The sequence below is a fragment of the Hypanus sabinus genome, unplaced genomic scaffold, assembly GCF_030144855.1.
Source record: "Hypanus sabinus isolate sHypSab1 unplaced genomic scaffold, sHypSab1.hap1 scaffold_885, whole genome shotgun sequence".
Taxonomy (NCBI): domain Eukaryota; kingdom Metazoa; phylum Chordata; class Chondrichthyes; order Myliobatiformes; family Dasyatidae; genus Hypanus; species Hypanus sabinus.
Window position 1 is genome coordinate 132,376 of NW_026781738.1, and position 7,104 is coordinate 139,479.

Below are 7,104 nucleotides of genomic sequence, written 5' to 3' on the forward strand. Positions count from 1 at the left end.
CAGGACTGAATGGTGGAGCAGATTTTATGGGCCAAATGGCCTAATTCTGCCTACCTATGTCTTGTTGCCTAAGTTGAGGTGCCGGAGGATTGGAAGATAGCTAATGCTGTTCCACAGTTTAAGAAAGGCTCTAAAAATAAACTAGGAAATTATAAGCCAGTGAGCCTGACAATAGTAGTGGGAAAATTATTGTAATATATTCTAAGAGACCATTATACAATAAAACATAGGATTAGAATTAACCATTTGGCCCATTGAGTCTGCTACGCCATTTAATCATGGCTGATCCTTTTCTCCCCCTCCTCGGCCCCACTTCCTGGCCTTCTCCCTGTGTAACCTTTGATGACGTATCCAATCAAGAACTTACCAAGCTCTGTCTTAAATACAGTACACCCAACGACCTGGCCTCCACAGCTACTTGTGGTAATAAATTCACCACCCTCTGGCTAAAGAAATTTCTCCCTATCTCTGTTTTAAATGGACACCCCTCTGTCCTGAAATTGTGCCCTCTTGTCTAGACTTCCCCATCATGGGAAACATCCTTTCCACATCTACTGTCTAAGCCTTTCAACATTTGAAAAGTTTGAATGGGATTTCCACCCCCTGCAATCCTTCTAAATTTCAGTGAGTACAGACTCAGAGCCATCAGACGTTCCTTGTACAATAACCCTTTCATTCCTGGAATCATCCTTGTGAACCCTGTCTGGACCCTTTCCAATGCCAACACATCTTTTCTTAGATGAAGACCCCAAAACTCTTCACAATACTCAAGGTGAGATCTCACCAGTGCCTTATAAAGCCTCAGCATCACATCCCTGCTCTTGTATTCTCGACCTCTTGACATGAATGCTAACATTACATTTGACTTCCTCACCACTGACTCATCCTGCAAGTTAACCTTCAGAGTGTTCTGCATAAGGACTCCCTAGTCCCTTTGCATCTCAGATTTTTGGATTTTCTCCCCATATAGAAAATAGTCTGCACATTTTTTTCTACTACCAAAGTGCATGACCATGCATTTTCCAAAATCTGCCCCTTTTGCCCATTCTCCCAATCTGTTTGTCCTTCTGCAGCATACCTGTTTCCCAAACACTACCTGCCCCTCCACCAAGCTTCATATCATCTGCAAACCTGGCAACAAAGCGATCTATTTCATCATTTAAATCATTTATATACAGCATAAAAAGAAGTGGTCCCAACACTAACCCCTTCGGAGCACCACTAGTCGCTGACAGCCAACCAGAAAAGGAGCCTTTTATTCCCATTTGCGACCTCCAAATGAGTATTTGAATAGAAATGGACTGATTAGCGACAGTCAGCTTGGCTTCATGTGTGGTAGGTCATGTCTAGCCAATCTTAAATTGTTTGAGGAAGTTAATGGGAAAGATAGTGGATGCTGTCTACGTGGACTTTAGCAAACCATTTGACAAGTGTTCACATGGGAGTTTGGTCGGGAAGGTTCAGTCTCTCGAAATGCAAGATGAAGTAGTAAATTGGATTAGATACTGGTATTGTGGTACAAGCCAGAGAATGGTTACCACTCTGACTGGTGGCCTGTGACTTGTGGAGTGTTGTAGGGATCAATAGACAATAGGTGCAGGAGTAGGCCATTCGGCCCTTTGAGCCAGCACTGCCATTCAATGTGATCATGGCTGATCATCCACAATCAGTACCCCGTTCCTGCCTTCTCCCCATATCCCTTGACTCCGCTATCTTTAAGAGCTCTATCTAACTTTTTCTTGAAAGCGTTCAGAGAATTGGCCTGCACTGCCTTCTGAGGCAGAGCATTCCATAGATCCACAACTCTGGGTGAAAAAGTTTTTCCTCAACTCTGTTCTAAATGGCCTACCCCTTATTCTTAAACTATTGGATCGGTAAATGGATCAATAATGGGTCCATTGTTGTCTGTCATCTATTTAAATGATTTGGATGATAATCTGGATCAGCAAATTTGCAGATGACACTACAGCGAGGAAGACTATCAGAGCTTGCAGCGGGATCTGGGCTCAGCTGAAAAAATGTCAGAATGAATTTAATGCAGACAAGTGTGAGCTGCGGTACTTCAGACCAGCGCAGGCCTTACACAGTGAACGGCAGGGCCCTGAGAAGAGCGGTAGAGTGTTAGGAGGGTGGGCCACGGGATAAAGGGTAAGAGGGAAGAGATGAAGTGTAGGTGAGGAAAAGAGAAGGGGTAGGACGGGAGCCAGAGTGGGAGATGGAAAAAGAGGGAAGGGAGGATGGGGGACCAGTTACCAGAAGGAGAAATCGATGTTCATGCCATCAGGTTGGAGGCTACCAAGACAATATGAGGTCCTTCTGCCGGAAGGGAAGAGAGAGGAGAGAACGTCTAGATCTGGTCTTTGATTATGTTGTCTGCTTTACTGGGCATGTTGCGTGTGTACAGGTGTACGTGTGCAGTAGAAAGCTTACTTGCAACAACATCAGATCAGCAACTTGTAATGTTCTTGCAAGAAAGAAAATAATTAGCACAAAAACGAAAGTCCATTTTAGAAAAATAAATTAGCTTTATTTGTGGGTTACTGTCTGGGACCTAATGCAGGGATTCGGGGGTGGGGGCACGGGTTATACATAGAATAACAGATCCCTGAGTGGGTTACAGTCTGGGATCTAATACAAGGGTTTGGGGGTTTATATATAGAATACCAGATCCCTAGGAGTGGGTTATAGATTGGGTTTCAGCGGTTCCATTGGGAAGAGAATCTGACCCAAGGCTCTTGTGTGTCTTCAAGGAGCTAGCAAAACACAGCTCTAGATATGACCAATTTGATGCAGGAAGAATAATCGCAGAAGGGATTATGCCTGGAGGGGGCCATAAAAAAGTGGGAGATAATTAGCATTTTTATGGGAATGAGAGACATTAATCGGAATGAGATTCTGAGGGAGGTTTCTTTTTTTCCCTTCACTATTCCATTTTTTACAGATCAAATTATCCATTTAACTGTCATTTTTAAAAATGTTAACTTTCAACACACTGCACAGTGTAATTACGCTCACTTGATGTAATCATCTGGCTGGAGCCTGTTCAAACAAGAAGGGTCTTGGATTTCAACTTAGTCTGAACTTTAATGTGTTTGCACCATTGGGATGCATAGCAGTAAAAGGGAAAATATTTAAGGGTTTATTGTCTATTTCACCCTGAGAGCTGACTACACTGTGATGTCTGACCACATTTCACCCTGAGACCTGACTACACTGTGATGTCTGACACATTTCACCCTGAGACCTGACTACACTGTGATTCCTGACACATTTCACCCTGAGACCTGACTACACTGTGATGTCTGACACATTTCACCCTGAGACCTGACTACACTGTGATGTCTGACACATTTCACCCTGAGACCTGACTACACTGTGATGTCTGACCCCATTTCACCCTGAGACCTGACTACACTGTGATGTCTGACACATTTCACCCTGAGACCTGACTACACTGTGATGTCTGACCCCATTTCACCCTGAGACCTGACTACACTGAGATGTCTGACACATTTCACCCTGAGACCTGACTACACTGTGATGTCTGACACATTTCACCCTGAGACCTGACTACATTGTGATGTCTGACACATTTCACCCTGAGACCTTACACTGTGATGTCTGACACATTTCACCCTGAGACCTGACTACACTGTGATGTCTGACCCCATTTCACCCTGAGAGCTGACGACTCTGTTAGGGTTTGGAGTCTTGCATCCCTCAACGACCCGGAGAGCTATGTTGACTGGAGTCAGGACTTTATGCTTTGGCTCTTGGTAGGGTCACCCATGCTGAGCACGTCAAAGGGTAGAGGCCAGATGAAGAGTGGCCCACTGGTCCTCCAGGTTTGGGGGTTCAGCTCAGGTCTAACATCCCTGACTGGTAAAACAAAACTGTTTTGGAGGCAGCAATGAAGAATCCTTCTACATCTGAGTGTGACGGTATTCCTGAGTCTCTACCTGGGACTTGCATGACTGACATTAGTGAAAATCGAGAGGAAGCTCCTGATACAATGAAGGAAGTCCTGAACACCACCATTGACTGAGGAACTTCATAGCTGCCCACAATGCCCGCGGTGTAATGGGCAGAAAGTAGGTAACAGGTCGCCAGGAGTGGGTTGCAAACTGGGATATAATCCAGGGGTTCGGAAGGTTTACGTTTAGATTAACAGATTCCCAGGAGTGGGTTGCAGACTGGGATATAATCCAGGGATTTAGGAGGTTTATATATAGAATAACAGATTCCCAGGAGTGGGTTACAGCCTAGGATGTAATCCAGGGATTCAGGAGGTTTATATATAAAATAACAGATTCCAAGGAGTGTGTTAAAGGTTGCATTGTGAGACAGAATTGTCTTTTCGACTTCCCCTTAAACCTCTGCCTCTGGGCAACACCTTTGTCAATTTGCCTTCTCATTGCCTTGCATTAGTGGCTACACTTGTTTGATAAGCTCTGATTCAATAACAAAGACCACAAGTAAAAATAGGGAGGTGTTACCAGGGAGATATAAATATTTCCCCGCCAGGTTCAAGGCAGAGAGGAAGATCTTACTTCAGACTAGAACAATAAAGGTCTCACTTCCCGGCAACAGAGCCCAAGGAGTACGCACAACAGACATCCTGCACGCAGGCTGCCCCTTGAGGGGGAAAGTAAACTCAGTTTGAAAAAGATGTTCCCAAACAACCCTTGAGTAATGTGTCACTGATGCCTCACTTCTTGGCATTACTACAAAAACAATGTCAAGAGAGAGATGGCTGATTGTTGAGAACGACATCAGAAACACAGAGCACAGAATGTGAGATTCAGCTAGGGGTCTAATGCAGGGGTTTGAGTAGGGGGTTATATATAGAATAACAGATCGCTGGGAGTGAGGTACAGGCTGGGGTCTAATGCAGGGGTTTGAGTAAGGGGTTATATGTAGAATAACAGATCCCTGGGAGTGAGGTACAGGCTGGGGTCTAATCCAGGGGTTTGGGTAAGGGGTTATATATAGAATAACAGATCCCTGGGAGTGAGGTACAGGCTGGGGTCTAATCCAGGGGTTTGAGTAAGGGGTTATATATAGAATAACAGATCCCTGGGAGTGAGGTACAGGCTGGGGTTTGAGTAGGGGGTTATATGTAGAATAACAGATCCCTGGAAGTGAGGTACAGGCTGGGGTTTGAGTAGGGGGTTATATGTAGAATAACAGATCCCTGGGAGTGGGTTATAGACCGGAATCTTATCCAGGGATTCACGGGTATATTTGTAGAATGACAGATCCCCAGGAATGGGTTACAGGCGGGAATCTAACCCAATCCCAGGGCCCAGCTGACATGATTTATACTTTCATTTGCAAAGATATCCTCAGGAAATATTGTTTGACCACGCACAAAAAAGTATTTATTGAATCCTGTTTATGGGGGCTCGCTGTGTGCAGATAGGCAGCTGTTATTCCCACATGAAATTTCATTGCAGTAACACATTCCGTTTGTTTGAAGTGACTGCTAATTATAAGTACAATTATTAGTCTTTGGAAAAAAACAATCCAGACATTTCATTAAAGCTGCTTGACGAACAATCCGGCCAATGAACGCACTTGGCATAATGTCAGGGGAGAAGCCTGTTCTTGAAATGTTGTGGACTTTTTAAAGACAGCTGCAGGTGCTGGCTTGTTTGAAGCTGCTTAGTAATTCAATGTTTTCAACTGCATAATGCAATGTGTGTGTTACAAATCCCAAAATTGCTTCCCTGCATGTTGGAACGAAGTTTATCACCCTCCCCTCAGTACCCGAGGAAGGAGGGGTGAGCTGCCAACTTGCCCACCCCTCGGGAGGAGGGAGGAGCTGGCATCTCGAACCATCACAGTCTATGCGGGGAATCAGTGCTTCCAGGTGACTGCGAACCTGTTGGTGTTGTCCATTGCATCCGCCGTGCCCTCCTGTGTTATGGTGAGATGCGATGTAGATTGGGGAACTGCTTCGTCAAGCTTCTCCGCTTCATCTGCAAAAGTAGGATTTCCCACTGGCCAACCATTTCAATTCCTATCCTCATTCCCTTTCCAACATGTCCGTCCATGGCCTGCTCTTCTGCCAGGGTGAGGCCACTCTCAGTTTGGAGGAGCAACACCTCACATTCACTCCAGGTACCCTCCAATCCGATGGCACGAACATTGATTTCTCCTCACAGTGAAAACAATCCCCTCCCCTTCCCCACTTCCACTCCCCTCTTACCTCTTCTCATCTCCCTATCACCCCACTTCTCTCCCCCATCCTCCTCCTCCTATTCTCTACTGACCTCTTCTCCTCACCTGCCTGGTGCCTCTCCTTCTCCTTCTCCCAAATCCCCCCAGCCCTTTGCCTTTCCCTACCCACCTCAGAATCAGAATCAAGTTTATTATCACCGGCATGTGTCGTGAAACATCTTAACTTAGCAGCAACAGTTCAATGCAATACATAATATAGAAGGAAAAAATATATAAAATAATAGTAAATAAGTAAATCAATTACAGTATAGATTGAAAAATCGTGCAAAAACACCCAGAAGTAATATAAATTAAAAAGTGAGGCAGTCCATTTAGGAATCGGATGGCAGAGGGGAAGAAGCTGTTCCTGAATCGCTGAGTGTGTGTCTTCAGGCTCCTGTACCTCCTCCCTGATGGTGACAGTGAGAAGAGGGCATGGCCTGGGTGCTGGGCGTCCGTCCACAAGCATTGCTGAGGCCACTCTTGAGAGTATTGTGTTCAGTTTTAGTCATCCTGCTACAGGCAAGATGTCATTAAACTGGAAAGAGTGCAGAGAGAAATTGTGAGGATGTTGCCAAAACTCCAGGGCCTGAGTTACAGTGAGAGGTTGGAAGGAAGGGACTTTATTCACTGGAGCATAGGAGCTGAGTGGTGACTTTATAAAGGTGTGCAGAACCATGAGGGACAGACAGGGTAAGTGCACACAATCTCTTCCCCGGGGTTGGGGAATCAAGAACCGGACGGCTCAGGTTTAAGGTGAGAGGTGAGAGATTTAATAGGAACCTGAGGGGTAACTTCTTCACCCAGAGGGTGGTCAGTCTGTGGAACGAGCTGCCACAGGAAGTAGTTGAGGCAGATACATTAACAATGTTTAAAAAGCAC